Genomic DNA, 17,016 nt, shown 5'->3' on the forward strand with positions numbered 1-17,016 from the left:
TTCCATCTTGGCTATTGTAAACAGAGTTGCAATGAACATGGGAGTGCAAGTATCCCTTCAACAAGATGATTTCCATTTCTTTGGGTATATACCCAGAAGTGGGATTGGCAGATCATATGTTAGTTTTGTCTGTAGTTTGAGAAACCTCCATACTGTTTTCCACAATGGCTGTGCTAATTTACAGTCCCACCAAGAGTAGAAGAGGTCTCTTTTCTCCTCATCCTTGCCAACATTTGTTATTTTCAGTATTTTTGATAATAGCCAGTCTAGCTGGAGTGAGATGGTAACTCAATGTGGTCTTGACTTGCATTTCCCTGATGATTAGTGACGTTGAGCCTTTTTTCATGTACCTGTTGGCCATTTGTATGTCGTCCTTTGAAAAATGTCTATTCAGCTCCTTTGCCCAATTTTTAATTGTATTTTTTTGTTATTGTTGTTTTGTTTTGTTTTGTTTTTACTGTGAAGTTGTTTGAGATCCTTTCAGCCATAAAAAAGAACGAAATTCTGCAAATCGCAGGAACATGGGTGCGCTTGGAGAAAATTAAGTGAAATAAGCCAGGCAAAGAAGGAGAAATACCTCACGTCCTCACTATAAGTGGGAGCTACAAAAGATGGAAAGAAAAATAGAAAGAAACAAACAAACAAACAAGGAAGAAAAGAAGGAAGAAAAGGAAGGAAGGAAAGAAGGACCACAATAAAATGTTGCACCTTCAGAAGGAGAGAACAGACATATAGTTATTAGCAATGGGAAAGGAGCAGGAGAAGGGGGGCTAGGGAGTAACTGGGTAAGGGACACAAAGAATAAATTGCTATTGTAATGATGAACATGCTAATAATAGTGATTTGGTCATAACATACTGTACACAAATACTGACAGTCAACTCTGTACCATAAATATGTATAATCAAAAATAAACAAATTATTTTTTTAAAAAAGACCAATAAAAAAATGAGGATGAAAAATGAAGTTCTGTGTGTCAAATGATAATTGACTTCTAGTAAAATGAGCCCTCTACTACCCTACTAAGTCATGACCCAGTGGATGTCAAACTCTAAACCAAGCAATCCTTTATGGAGGCAAGGATAAGAGAGTTAGTAAATGATTGAAAGCTTCCCTCTCAGTGTTTCTTCTTACTGGGAATGATTTCCTTTCTAGATAGTTCAAGACTCCTTTATAAGCAAAGAGGTTTAAGGCTCTACTTTCTCTCAATCACACATTAGACAGAAAGATAATTATCATGTCCTATCATTATAATTATTATCTTTAATTACTTACTTAATTAACTGAGATCCTTGCTCACTGAGATCTTTCACCTACTAACAACTGGGAAAAGAAACAGGCTTCCTCTTACAGCAGAAGAATGCCAAAAAATAGCAGTGTCCACAGGTTCTTTCTCCATTTTCTATGAAACATTCCATAGCTGACATCAACACAGACCTTATAAGCACAAAGTGGTCCCAGCAATAACTTGTCTGTCTCTCTCTCCTTGCCACTGCCCTCAGGCAGGGACAGTCTACCAAGTTTGCTCTCATAAATCACCCATCCTACTGTCCATTATTACCACAATAAAATAAACACACATTTAAAAATATAAACAAGGTTTTATCATCTAATAAAAGGAGAATCTGCCAGAAATGAGATTACATAAATTGTAAAATTTATGCATAAATTTATGTAAACTTTATGTATAAATATGATATAAATTGTTTTATACCATGTTAAGAAGCTTCCGGTTAAAACTATGTCAATTAAAATACCACCCAATGTCTTCCATCACATCAACTGTGAGATTTAAAATTATCTAAGGATTGTTAAAATGTGAAAAAGTGCATCTTAGAATTAATAAAACGTAGTAAATCCTATACAGTATATAATACACATCAGAATATCTGGCTTGTATATCATTATTACCATATGAATGTAAATTAATGATATTTGTTCTGATCGATTTAAATAATACAAACACTAATTGAGCACCCACTGTTCACCAACCATTGTGTGATATTTTGCAGAATGAATAGTGACTTATCAACATAAATTATCATTGTGGTGGTCATTCTTCTTTTTGGGAAAACATTTTAATAAAATGACAGCCAAAAGAACATCAAGAATATCAGTGACATTATAATCATCCATGCAATGCAGGAACTGTTGAAAATAAGCAAGAAAATAAAATAAATAAAGCAGAGAAAGAGAAAAGTCACTTTTTTTAACAATAATGTTTCATGAATTTCAGTACTTTATGTACAATGCACTAACCTTAAAAGTAGCAACTATTCTGATACTATCTTGGTTACAGATATTTTCTGTGCATTGTTTTGTTCTGTCATTTTGGAGGAGTTTGGAGGAATTAGAAGAAGAGAAAAAGACGAGGGAAAGTTTAGAATGTCTTAGAGACTTATGTGGTGGCGAGCAGAATGCTGATAGAAATGTAGACAGTAAAGTCCATGCAGATGATGAGGTCTCTGATAGAAATGAGGGACTTATTGGGAATTGGACAAAAGATAACCCTTACTACACCATAGCAAGGAACCTGGCTGCATTGTGCACATGCCCTTGGACTTTGTGGAAATTGGAACTTAAAAGTTGTGATCCAGGGCATTTGGCCAAAGAAATTTCTAAGCAGCAAAGCATTAAGGAAGCTGCATGTTGCTTTTAAGAGCCTACTCTGACTTATGGTGGCAAAATCATGATGTAAAGCCAGAATTTATAAGGGAAGCAGAGTGTAAAGATTTGGAAAATTTGCAGCCTGGCCTAGCGGTAGAGAAGTGGAGAGGAGCCGGAGAACAATGCAAGGGTGAAGCAGATAAACTGGATGCTAAAGACATTGTCTTGGCAGTGAGGCAGCCAGATGCTAATAGCGGAGAAAATTAGAGGAAAGCCCTGCAGGCATTTCAGAAGTCTGAAAGGGCGCCCCATCCATCACAGACCCTGAGGCCTAGAAGGACTGAGGTATCCTGAAGGACAGACCTGGGGCACAGCTGCTCTCAGAATCCTGTTCCCTGCATCCCATCTGCTCCGGCTAGAGCACCCCCAAATGTGGTTTCTTGCAGCAGCCCTGCAGAGAGAGGCCTGAAACCTTGGTGGCATCCACGTTGTGTTAAGTCTGCAGGCCAGCAGGACATGAAAGCAGTAGAGGCATGGCAGCCTGCACCCAGATTCCAGAGGATGTATGGAAAAGTCTGGGGGCCCAGGCAGAGACCTGCCACAGGGGCAGAGCCACTGCAGAGGACATCTACTAAAGCAATGCCGAGCAGGAAAGTGGGGTCAGAACCCCCACAGAGAGCCCACACCAGGGAATGTCTAGTACAGCCAATGCAGCAGGGTTGCCACCAGGATGCCAGAACTTCAGGGCCACTGGTAACATGCAACAAAGGCCCAGAAAAGCCACAGGAACCAGCGTGGCCCATTGGGCTGTGTCTGGCAAAGCTGTGGGAAGAAGACTGCCTGATGCTTTGGGGGCCCAGATGCCCAATTGTGCCCAGGATGCAGGACTTGGAGTCAAAGAACATTATTTTGGAGCTTTAAGACATAATGTCTGTCCTCATGGGTTTCAGACTTGTTTGGGGCCTGTTTTTCCTTTCTTCTGGCCTATTCCTCCCTTTTGGAATGGGAATGTGTACCCAATGTCTGTTGCACCATTGTATCTTGGCAGTAGGTAAATTTGGTTTTGACTGTTACAGGTTCATAGCTGGAAGGACTTTTGCTTTTGGTCTCAGATGAGACTTTGGACTTTGGACTTTTAAGTTGGTGCTGGAGTAAGCTAAGACTTTTGGGACTGTTGGGATAGAATGATTGTATTTTGTATATGAGAGGAACATGAGTTTTGGGGGATCAGGGGTGGAATGATGGAGTTTGGATGTGTTGTCCCCTCCAAAACTCATGTGGAAATTTGATCTCCAATGTGGCAGTGTTGGAAAGTAATTGAGTCATGGGGACGGATCCCTCATGAATGGATTAATGCTCTCCTTGGGGGAGGGGGGATTAATGAGTGAGTTCTCATTCTATTAGTTCCCACGAGAGCTTGTTTTTTAAAAAGACCCTGGCACCTTCTCTCTCTCTCTTGCTTCCTCTCACCATGTGATTTGCGTGTACCCGCTGGCTCCCTGCCACTTTCCGCCATGAGTAGAAGCAGCCTGAGGCCTGTGCCAGAGGCAGCTGTCCCAGAATCGTAAGCCAAATAAACCTCTTTCCTTTATAAATTACCCAGTCTCAGGTATTTCTGTTATAGCAACACAAAATAGACTAAAACAAATAAGTTGACTCACAAAACTAAAATTCTACCTAGCATCATACTTGTCTTGAAAATATCATATAAGTATACATCTATTTACATACTTATTAAAAAATCAGTATAATATATTTTCATTAATCAAATTTAACATATACACACACGTGTGGGTGTATATCAAATAATCTGTGGACTTTGCCTTCGAAATTGAAAAATAAATGCTGCTTTTGGAGTCCTCCAGGATAGATGATTCCTTAATTGTGCTATGGTTCGTGAATTCTGGCCTCCATATTGATGATGTCTGTGCCTCTTAAAGTAAACTAAAATTTAAAAAGAAAGGGTCAAACAATTAAAAGCCTGAGCATAAAATAGTTCAATTTTAACATTAACTGTAGTTAACAGTAATAGATATTTTATTTAGAAAGCTTACTTTAATACCAAAACAAGTATACATATTAGATGCCTATATTGCTCATTTTACAGATAATGGAACTAAGACCTAGTGTCATAGTCATCTGTTAAATCTACACATTCTAATCCTAAGACTCCATTGTTCACTACTTCAATGTGCTGTCTCCATATTCTTAGATAGCTATGAAATGATAATATTCACCTCTAAACTATCAACTCATAATATCTCTGTATATGACATTAAAATAGCATACAAAATCAATAGTGTTCATTTAACTGTATTTAGATTTTGTTCAATTAAATTATAGGCAACATTGCAAAAATATTTTAGGCCCCCTAATTTCAAATCATACTCAAAGCTGTTACCTGTTTGTTTCCTCTAAATATATTATTTTGTCTTTTCATTATTAGAAATTTTTTTATAATTATACTTTGATATGGCTACTTAATTTTTAGTTAATATATCTTCTTTGTACATAATTACTATGTTGTAGGATAATTTTCAAAATATATTTTTAAGGCAAAAGAAATTAAGTCAGAAAGCTTACAACTTAAATTATCTTTTAAACATACTATTAGAACAATAAAAGACATTTTAAACAGTAAAAATAAGTTTAAAATGCTTTTGTTGGCATAATATAGAGCTTATTTCATTTTACAGTTTTTTCTAAATTTTATTTTTTATGCTCTTTTGTTTTTGTCACTGAAAAAACACATTTCATATAGACGACTTACATGTGCCTTTATGCTACTACCTTTAGGTAGGAATTTTCAGCAATTGTCACATCCTAGAATTTCAAGACATCCTTCCTTTGTAGTCAGCTTTCCTGTCTTTGTATTTTGCAGTGTGTTCCGGTAGTAGATCACCTGACTGTGCCAGAGGTAAAACTGATTTATTCCACAATACCAATTTAAGGCTGGTCATTTATAAAAAATTTGTGTATTCAGTTCTACCTACTTTGTTTCCTTGTAGTGTTAGGACTCCAGTACAGAATAATTTCTCTGAGAAAAAAGTTCAGATTTTATCATATTAAATTCTAGTTGTTTTTGCACACACACAAACACACACACATACACAGAGGAAAATAAAGTTTATCACTAGTAAGCAAGCTGAAAAAAATCTATTACATATTAGAAATTATTAGAGGAGTATTCTCCTAAATATAATTTTATAATATATTAATTAAAAATATCCCTTCCATGAATGGAAATATTCTCCTCTTATAGAGATAATCTAACTGGGAAAGAAGAAAGATTAATTTTTTGGTGATACAGATAATGTCAAACTCATAAGGTAAAGCTGTACTAATCTCAAAAGCATTTGTATTTGTGAATTAGCAACACTGAGATTCTATGAAAAATGTAAAGATAATACAGAGCTGAGTGTTTGGTTATCTCAGGTCAGTACATACAGAAATATAGGTAATGAAAAAATTATAATAAAAAAATAAGACAAAAGACTAGAACTAGCTCTACCAAATATTAAGTATATCATACCACAAAATAATTTGAAAAAGTGAGATAATAACATAAGGAAAGACCAAACAATAAAACAGACTAGAAAACATAATATTTCACATTATACTCAAGAACTATGTTAAATGAAGGATTACAGATCATTGAAGAGGAAATATTGAGTAAATGAATATATATCTATATCTAGATAGATAGCTATTATAATATAAAAACCCCCAAATAAAAACTAATTGTAATATATAGGTCAATTATATTAAACTTGAATAGAAATTTTAAAAATCATCTATTAAGGTATTTTGAATAGTTAATTAAACATTTGAAGGGCAAAAGAATGACATCAGAAAAATGATAGGAGCCCAAAACCCTGCTTTTTCCCCACAGAGATCCTGATCCAGCAACAGCACACTGGCGAATTCCCTTTATAAGAAATCCAGAAACCAGTTAAGAGGATTCTGTACACCCATGCAAGCATGAAACTGGCCACATCAAAGACAGTAGGACAATGTATAGCATCCTCTTACCATAGTTCGTTTGTTCTTTTTTCTTTTTTATTAGCATATTCATTGTTACAAATCATACTTATTCTTTATGCATCATTATCACCCATTCCTCCCCTGCCCCTCATCCCTTCCATAGTTCTTTCAAGTGGTACAGTGTTACATGATCAAGAGGAAATTCCAAGATCCTGGATTCTTCCTGGGGAGGGAAAGAGAAGACTAGACCATATGTCTGATGTTCTGGATTTTTTGGGGCGTGCCCAAAAGAGTTGCTTCTGTCTTGCCTATCTTAGAGTGCCTGTGTAACCCAGCATACTCTACATGCCCAGGAGCCACAGAGAACAGAAAAGCATCTGAATGCCATGCTGTTGCTCCAGAGGACCAGTAGTACAGCAAAGGCAGAGCAACTTAGTGGCCTACCCCTCAGAGGCAAAGGGAAGAGTGAACATGTATGCAACATTCGAGATTTTTGGGGTCTACTCTAAGGACTGGCTTCTGCCTTGCTTATCTCAGACTGATGGGCCATAGCATATTCTGAATTTCTGGGGCCATTAAAAATAAAATAAAAGCTGGGTGGTATACTACTGTTTCACAGGAACTGGGCATTGCAGGCAGACATCAGAGGAAGAAAGAGATTATGAACTACTGAAAAAAGAAACTGACAATTTAAGTAGGAATCCACATGTGCAAATTTAGGGAAGGCATAACCACAGAAAAGGCTTGAGAGATCCCACACCAAATCTCTAGATGGGTTGATTGTTGAAGGTCTTTCTCTTCATGAATATAGTCTATAAAGAGCAGAAGAGGTAGCTGTTTTTCACCAAAAAAGAAACTAGGGGAAATGGCTCAATTAAAAGAAAAAATTTATCTCATAAAATCTCACCCTAATGAAGCAAAGAGATATAAATTGCCTGACAAAGAATTCAAAATAACCACTGGAAAGATGCTCAATGATCTCGGGAAAAGCATAAATGAACAAATGAGAATTTCAACAAAGAAAAAAATACATATTTAGAAAACAAATTTTGGAGCAGAAGAATGTAACAACTGAAATGAAATATTTACTAGAGGTGTTCAACAGCAGAATTTATCAAGTAGAAGAAAGAATTAGCTAATGTGAAGACATGTCATTTTATATTACCCAGTCAGAGGAGCAAAATGAAAAAAAATAAATGAAAAACATAAAAAAAAATGACTAAAGAACTTATGGGTGAAAATTAAATGGACAAATATACACCAAATGGGAGTCCTAGAAGGAGAAGAGAAATGGAAAGGAGAAGACAAATTATTTAGGGAACCAATGGCCCAAAATTCTCAAATATGAAGAAAAATAGACATCCAAATTCAAAAGATCCAGTAGACACCCAAGTAGGATAAACCTGAAGAAGGCCATGAAGACATATTAAATTTTCAAAAGTCAAAGAAAAAAAGGGAATTTTGAAAGCAGCAAGACAAAAACATGTCATGTACAAGGGATCTCACAAAATAATGATAGATTTCTCAGCAGAAACCTTACAAGGCATAACAGAGTGAGATAATATTTCAAAGTGCTGACAGAAAAACAGAAACAAAAACTTCCAACCAAGAGTAATATATCTGGCAAAACTTTTCTTCAAAAATGTAGGAAAAATAAAGACTGTCCTGATAAACAAATGCTGAGGTAGTTCATCATCACTAGGCCTGCCTGACAAAAAAAAAAATGCTAAAAGGGAGTTCTTCAAATTGAAATAAAAAACAAACAAACAAAAAAACCCCAGAAAACAAAAAAACCAACAAGCAGCATGAAAGTGTATAAAAGTATAAAACTCATTAATAAAGGTAAATATATAGACAATTACAAAATAGTCTAATGTTGCAATCATGTTGCATAAATCACTTTTAGTTCTGTGTAGTTAACAACAAAAGTGTAGAAGTAACTGAAATATAAAATATGTCAGTAGATACACCATATAAAAAGATCTAAATTGTGATTGAAAAGTACAAGTTGACACCAGTTGACGATCCACTGGAGAGAGCTCATTTATTAGGCAGCACACACAGACATATATAGAGCTTTAAGGGAAAGCTGATTGGTTTAAAATACAATCCCTATTTAGCATACTGCATGGAGCTTGGGGGGGAGCTGATTGGCGTGCGATTCGCGCCTGCAGGAAGGAGAATGCGGAAGAGAAGGGCAACCAGTGCCATGATGGGATGCGGCCAAGAAGGGCTTATGTGATCAGGGTGTGATCCCTTGGGGCATTTGGGTTCTTACATTCCTCCCTTTTTCTTGTTTTAGGAAATGGGATGTTGAAGTCATCGAGCTACTTCCTGCTGAACTGGGGAGTTGTGGGGGGGGCAAAGGGAGAAAGGTACATAAATACCCATTATGAAACCCCAAAGGAGGGTGGAGAAACAAGTAATTTCAAAAGGGGAGAAGTCCATAAACGTTCCTTGAAGCCACAAGTCGCACATGCACTGGTTCCATTGTTTGTAGTTGGAGACTGGAGGGAGCAGCCAGGCATCGGTGGCGAGGGCGTGTAGGAATGCGTTTCCTCTGTAAGGTGGTACCTCTTCAGCATCAGCTGAGGCACTCACAAGATGAGGCGAGGGGTACATCGGTATCTAGGAGCTGGTAGTTTCTAAGTAAAAGCTGATTAAAGGCCTGATTAGAAATTTTTCCCACTTGGGCTTGAAGAATGATGCAGGGCAAGAAAAGGCAGGTTATGAGAAATAACAGCATTCTTCTCCAAGGAAGATGCAAGTACCTCCTTTTTCTGCAGTGAGGAGGTCTAGTGCTCTACGGTTTGGGAGGGTGACCTGAGCTAAAGAGGTGATTTGTCTCTGTAGAGAAGAAAGAGATTCGGCAGTGGAAGTTAGAGCCCCTTCAAGTTTAGTATTGATGTCTTTGACCGCCCATAAACTGTGTCCTAAGGCTCCTCCCAACAGGCCGGCTCTGACAGCTGATGTTGTTAGGGAAATACCAACCATGATTGGGAGGAAGGTGGCCGTTTTTTGTTTTGAGGGTGGATGAAGAAGATAGAACAGTTCTGAATTGGAGTACAGAGTGAGTTGAGGGACGATGGTGACAAGAAGGCATGGGACAGTAAGATTAGACTGGATGGAGGTAGAGAGGGTTCCATTGCACCAGAAGAAAGAGCCTGGTGGGGCAAAGGTGTGGTTATAAATGGTTGAGGAAAGGAAGCGTTTAAGGGGACGGCCACCAGGAGCGGTCGCATGAGAGAAAACAATTTCCGGGAGAGAGAGAGAGAGATGAGTGTTTCAGAAATGATCTGTTGCCAGGTGTAAATGGGTGACCCTGGGGAGCTAGCAGAGGGGCCTGAAAGCTCCCTGGGTGAAATGAAAAGAACAGGAGAAGGCCAAGGAGCCAGGATAGGCAGAGTTTGAAAGGGTCGGTAGGATGAGGGATACACTTAAAAGAATGGTGTGTTAAGTTCTTTTGCTTGTTATTGGAGTTCTCGGTGGCCGAGGGCGGATCCTGAGTGTAAGGCTTCAGCCTCGAAATATGAATCCATGGAGTAACATGATTACCTGGCAGGGCAAGTTTAGCAGCAGTTGGAGTGCAAAGGATGACAGGACATGGGCCTTCCCACTTAGGGGTTAGGGAGGTTTTGGGTTCCGGGGAAGTGTAGAATACTAATTGGCCTGGGCTGAGTGAAAGGTTATTTTTGGAAAGTGACGGATCTGGAAGTAGCCAGTCCTGGTACTTCCATAATTCAGTGCGAAGGTGGGAGAGCAAGGGTAAGGCCATGGTGGGTGGTATGGGTCCTTCAGTTGCTGTGATCCCCGGGGGTAGGAGGGGCCTGCCATACATGACTTCAAAAGGGGAAAGATTGGAGGGCCTTTTTGGGAGAGCTCTGGTCTTGAGTAGAGGCTTTAAGGTTCTGTTGGTTCTCTCTACCTTTCCAGATGCCTGAGGTCGGTAAGGGCAATGTAGGTGCCAGGGGAGAGAGAGTGACTGGGAGAGTTTTTGTATTATCTGGGTGGTAAATTCAGGTCCATTGTCAGATTGAATGGAAGTGGGCATCCCAAATCGTGAGATGATTTGGGAAAGGAGAGTCTGGGCTATGGTGGAGGCCTTTTTATTGGATGTTGGGAATGCTTCTACCCATCCTGAAAAGGTATTAACAAACACCAAGAGGTATTTTAGGCCCCGGACAGAAGGCATGTGCATAAAATCGACTAGCCAGTTGGCCATGGGTGTGAGACCTCTGGCCCGGTGGGAGGGGTATGGCCCAGGTTTGAGAGGGGTGTTAGGATTGGTACGCTGGCAGATTGTGCATGAGGAGGAAATTTTTTGCAAGAGGGTTTTGTCAGATGGGGTGATTGAGAAGAAGGCTTGTAAAAACTGGGATAAAGCTTGGGGGCTAGAGTGAAACAGGTCATGGAGCAAGCGAAAGAGAGAGGACTTATCATCATTAGGCGGTTGAGGCTGAGAGGGTGTCTGTGAACCTTGGGAGCAGTATGGAAGAATGGGAAGTTGGTTTTGTGTCTGTGGGTGCATTGCCGCAGTGCGTGTGGCAAGGTCAGCCTTACAATTCCCGCAAGTGATTGGGGAATCGTCCCTCTGGTGGGCTCTGCAATGAATGACTCCTAATTCACAAGGTAAATGGGATGCCTCAATTAATGTGGAGATTAAAGCTGAGTTGGTGATTGTGTTATCCTTGGTGTTAAGCAGACCGCGTTCTTTCCATATGGCGGGATGAGAGAGAAGTATATGAAAGACATATTTGGAGTCAGTGAATAAGTTAAGAGTTCTTCCTTCAGCTAGAACGCAGGCTCGCGTGGCGGCGATAAGTTCGGCCTGCTGGTTGGTAGTACCCTTGGGTAAAGGTTGGGCCTCTATAACCGAATCAAGGGAGACTATGGCATACCCTGTGTAATGAGTGTTTCCTTCCTTGAATGAGGACCCATCCGTGAACCATGTGAGATCAGTGTGAGATAGGGGTCCCTCAGTGATGGAGGAGCGGTAAGGTATAAAATTTTGAAGGCTTTCTACGCAGCTGTGCAAAGGGGTGTTGGAGGATCTGGTATAGGCAGTAGGGTGGCCGGATTTAGGGGTGGGCAGGTAGTGAAGGATAGGGCAGGATTTTCCAGAAACGAGGATAGGAGGGTTACGATTCTGGAAGGTGGGAGGGATTGGAGAGACTTATAGGTAAGGAGGTCTTTGAGGTGATGTGGTGAGAGAATGGTGAGAGGTGCCCCAAATGTTAATTTGGATGAGTATGGGAGTATTGAAAGGGGAGTGAGTGGGACGGAGATACCCCTTTTTTAATAGGTCCTGACTGATGGGGCTTAACCCAAGGAGGGCTGTTGTGGTTAATGAATACTGAGCCTGACAGTATTTGGAAGGGTCTTTTAGTTTTATGTGTACAGGGGAACACTGGGCCAGAGCAGGGCTGGCAGTGTCCCAAACTGTGGGGTTAACAGGGTGCGTTAAGATGGGAAAGGACTTCTTTGGAGGGGTGGGATTAGTAAGATCTTGGGCTTGAACTAGCGCTAGGAGGAAGGAAACGGGGGAAGAGGAAGAGGACAGGGGCAAAGTAATGGAGACTTGAAACCGTGATAGAATGTCCCGACCCAACAAGGGGACGAGGCATTGTGGCATGACTAGAAAGGAATGGGAGAAAACGGATTGAGTGCCTTGAAGGCAGCAGGTTAAAAGAGGGGTTTTCTGGTGAAAGATTTGTTTACCTCCTACCCCGACTATAGGAGAGCTGCTGGAGGTGGTGGGGCCTTTATATTCCCTTAAGACCGAAAAGGTGGCTCCAGTGTTCAGGAGGAAAGATATTGGGTGGCCGTCCACAACCATGGATACCCTGGGCTCCTGCTTTGTTATAGAGATAGTCGGGAAGGGCCCAAGGCTCCATCGGCCCTCCTCAGCGAGGCCCACCATAGGTGGTGTCCACGGTTGGGGGACTGTGGGGCAGTTGGTCCCTCACCCCTTCAGGCGAGGGGGCAATCAGGTCCCCAGTGTCCCTTCCTTTTGCATTTTGGACAAGGAGTGGTGGGTGGCCTGGGGGTGGGGCAAACCTTTGCCCAATGCCCTTCCTTTCCACATTTAAAGCAGGCTCCAGGTGGAGGCTTAGAGGTGGAGGCTGTGGGAGGGCGCCCAGGGGGCTTGATAAGCCAGGCCAACATCTGGAAGTTGGCGTGGTCAGCCTTTTGTTTTCGACGTTCCTTTTCCTCCTCCCGATTATGAAAAACCTTGAAGGCCACTGACAGGATTTTGGTCTGAGGGGTTGCAGGACCCTGCTCTAATTTTTTAAGTTTAGTTTTAATGTAGGGTAGGATTGGGCCAGAAAATAGGTCATAAGGACATGCTGGCCATCTTCTGAGTTGGGGTCTAAGTTAGTGTATTGTTGAAAGGCCTGGATTAATCTATTGAGGAACTCAGAGGGAGTTTCCTCCTTTTTTTGGACAATTTCTTGAATTTTCTGGAAATTGACGACCCTGCGAGCCGATTTTTTGAGGCGAATTATTAAGCAAGAGGCAAAACGGTCTCGAGCCTGGTTCCCTGGGCTGTGTTATAATCCCAATTGGGTTCCTGTTCTGGGACTGCTTGGGGGCCTGGTGGGTGATTCAGATTGGTACGATGGGTGTCAGTGGCATGGGTTTGGGCTGTATCCCAGACCCTGCGGCGTTCCTCGGGGAGGAGGGTATTGGCTAGGAGCATGAAGATGTCATGATGTGTGAGGCTGTAGGCCTGCAGGATCCATTGGAATTCTTTAATGGAGGTGGTAGGGTTGGTAGAGAAAGAGCCTAGTCTTTTTTCTAATTCTGTAAGTTCAGCTAGGGAAAAGGGAACATGGACCCTAACTACTCCTTCAACCCCAGCTACCTCACGTAGTGGGGCGATTGTTAAAGGGGCGGGGGGAGGACCTCGAGAACGGGTGAAACGGGGGCTTAGTGGGTCAGGGGTAGGTGAGGATAAAGACGGGGGAGCGGATGGCACTGGAGGTGCAGAAGGTGACGCGGATGATGGGGGAAGAGGAGAGGATGCTGGAGACACTGGGGGAGGAGGAGGTTGGTAGGGTGGTGGTTCATCAGCAGGGTCGAAGGTGGAAGGATCGAGGGGTGACTGTGAAGAGGGTTTACAGGCTAAAAGGACTTGAGAGGGAGCACAGGAGGAGCAGAGGGTGGGGTTCTGAGCCAAGAGGCGAAAAGCCTCGATGTAGGGGATCTCCTTCCATTTTTTTAGGCGCTGGTAGTAGTTAAAGAGGTCGTGTAGAATGTTAGGATCTAATTTGCCCTCAGGGGGCCATGTGTTTTGATTATCTAAAGGATAATAAGGCCAATCTTGTGTGCAGAATTTGGTAAGGAGTTTGGGCTTAATATCTGGCCTCAGGGAAAGATTGGTGAGGTTTTTCAGAAGGCATTGAAGTGGAGAGTCCTCTAGGGAGGAGGAAGAAGCACCCATTCTGGTCTCTTAATGGGAATTTTAGACAGAAATTGGACAGAGATTAGTGATAAGACAGATCCTTCAGCTGGTTGGGAAAAGCGGGATCCTAGAGGACATCCCCAGTAGGTCACATTAGTCCCGGCAGGTTCAGGTATGAACCAGGAGGAGAGAAGGGAGGTGTGGGTCATCACCCAGACCTTCACTTCTCTAGGGCAAAAGCCCAGTGCCTGAAGGAAACCTAGCGCTAGGAATTTCTGGTCGGGTCCCAGACCCGGGAAGTGGAGAGAGATGGAAATCGGACAGAGATTAGAAGAGAGTGGTGGACAGGAGGGTTGAAAGAGAGAAGGAGAGAACAGAATGGGGCTTTTAACCTCCAAAAATGGAAGTAAAAGTTTAATTTACGGTGGTCGTGAAGACCGCGGTGGGATGGGCGTGGGTGTTAGGGGCTACTGGACGATCTAGACTCCCTGTGGTAGCCTGAAAAGGGCCAGTGCCCTTTAGGAAAGGGGGCTTACCTAACGATGAGATAGTGGTGAGCGGAAGGAGCCAGCGCTGAAAAGAATGGACGAGGGTGGACCGTCAGTGGTGAGCGGTGGAAGGGAGGCCGGTCCTGGCAGGACGGACTTCCCAAGGGGTGACTCAAAAAGTGCTGCTGCTGCGATCCGAAAAGTGTTGCCACTCGAGGGAGCCCCGAGGGGCTACCCGGAAAGTGTTTCCGCTGCGATCCAAAAAGTGTCACCGCTCAAGGGGAACTCCGTCCCGGATTTTGGCACCAAATGAAAGGACGGGTTGACATCAGTTGACGATCCACCGGAGAGAGCTCGTTTATTAGGCAGCACACACACACATATATATAGGGCTTTAAGGGAAAGCTGATTGGTTTAAAATACAATCCCTATTTAGCATACTGCATGGGGCTTGGGGGGGAGCTGATTGGCATACGATTCCCGCCGGCGGGAAGGAGAATGCGGAAGAGAAGGGCAACCAGCGCCATGATGGGGTGCGGCCGAGAAGGGCTTATGTGATCAGGGTGTGATCCCTTGGGGCATTTGGGTTCTTACAGTGACATCAATAATAGAAAGTGTGGGAAGGAGGTGAAACAATAGAGTTTTTATATGTAGTTAAAATTAAGTAGTTACTAGCTTAAAATACATTGCTATAACTATAACATATTTTACAAAGGCCCCATTGTGACAAGAAAAAATACCTACAGAATATACATAAAAGGAAATCAGAGACAAATCAAAGCATGCCACACACACCCCCAAAATAATCAACAAAACAAAGAGGAAGACAGAAAGAAAAAAAAAAAAACAGGGAGAAAATAATAAGATAGAAAGAAAGAAGTTAACAAAATGGCAATAGTACATACTGCACTATCAAAAATTACTTTAAATTTAAATGGATTCAATTCCCCAAAGACATAGACAGGCTGAATGGATAAAAAAAATGAGATCCATATATATGCTATCCACAGAAGATTTACTTTAGAGTTAAGGAAACTCATAAGCTAAAAGTGAAATAATGAAAAAATGCATAACAGGCAAATGATAGCCAAAAGAGAACAGAACTGGTCATAGTTGTGTCAGGCAAAACAGACTTTAAATAAAAAATTGTCCTAAGAGTCAAAGAAGGACATTATCTAATGACAAAAGGGTCAATTCACCAGGAAGACATATTATCTATAAATATATATACTCAACATCAGAATATCTAAATATATGAAGCAAACATTAACAGAACTGAAGGGAGAAATTGAAGTGACAAAGTAAAAGTAGGAGATCTCAAAACCCCACTTCCAATAAAGGACACGATATCCAGACAGAGACTCAGTAAGGAAACAAAGCACTTGAACAGCATACACCAAAAGAACCTAACAGACAATACACACATTTTACTTAACAGCTGCAGAACATATGCTCTTATAAAGTGCACAGCAGATATTCTCAGGTTGGATCACATGTTAGAACACAAAACAAGTTTTAGCCAATTTAAAATATTTACAATAATACCAAGTATCTTTTCTGACCACAATGGTACAAAACAAGAAATCAACAGAAGAAGGAAAACTGAAAAATTTATGAACAATTAGAAATTAAATAGCACACTCCTGAATAACTAAAGGAAATTAGAAAATATCTTGAGACAAATGAAAACAAAACACAGCATATCAAAACTTATAGCATACAGCAAATTTTTACTAAGAGAGAAATTTATAATATATACACTTACATTCAAAAAGAAAAAAAAATCTTAGATAAACAACTAACTGTAAACATCAAATATGATGTTTACATCAAAAAAAAAATCAAAAAAAAAAAAAAAACCCACACAAGAATAAAGTTAGGAGAAGGAAGGAAACAATAAGGACTAGAACAGAAAAAACAAAATAGAGAGTAGAAAACAATAGACAGAAATACACAAAACTAAGAGTAGAGTTTTTGGAAATACCTTTAAATTTACTCAGCTTTACCTACACTAAGAAAAATAGAAAGACTCACATAACAAAATCAGAAATAAAAGAGGAGATATCACAGCTAATGCCACAGAAGAGTGTTAAAAGACATAACTATAAACAATAAACATAAACACACTGAATAACATAGAAAAAATAGATAAATTCCTATAAATACATAATCCACCAAGACTGTATCATGAATAGAAAATCTGAAGAGACTTATAAGCAGTGAGAAGATTGAATCAGTAATCAAAAATCTCCCAACAAGGAAAACCCCATACCAGATGGCTTCGCTAGTGAATTTTGTCAAATATTTAAATAATCAATGCCAGTCCTCAAACTCTTCCAAAAAACTGAAGAGGTGGGAACACTTCCAAAGTCACTTGATATGGCCAGCATTACCCTGATACCAAAGCCAAACAAATATACTATAAATGATGCAAAAATCCTCATAAATTACTAGCAAACTGAATTTAATAGTGCATTAAACACCATTACAAAGTGATTCAATGTGAAAATTCAATAATATAATATGCAACAT

Source organism: Cynocephalus volans, chromosome 7 (assembly GCF_027409185.1).
Source record: "Cynocephalus volans isolate mCynVol1 chromosome 7, mCynVol1.pri, whole genome shotgun sequence".
NCBI lineage: Eukaryota > Metazoa > Chordata > Mammalia > Dermoptera > Cynocephalidae > Cynocephalus > Cynocephalus volans.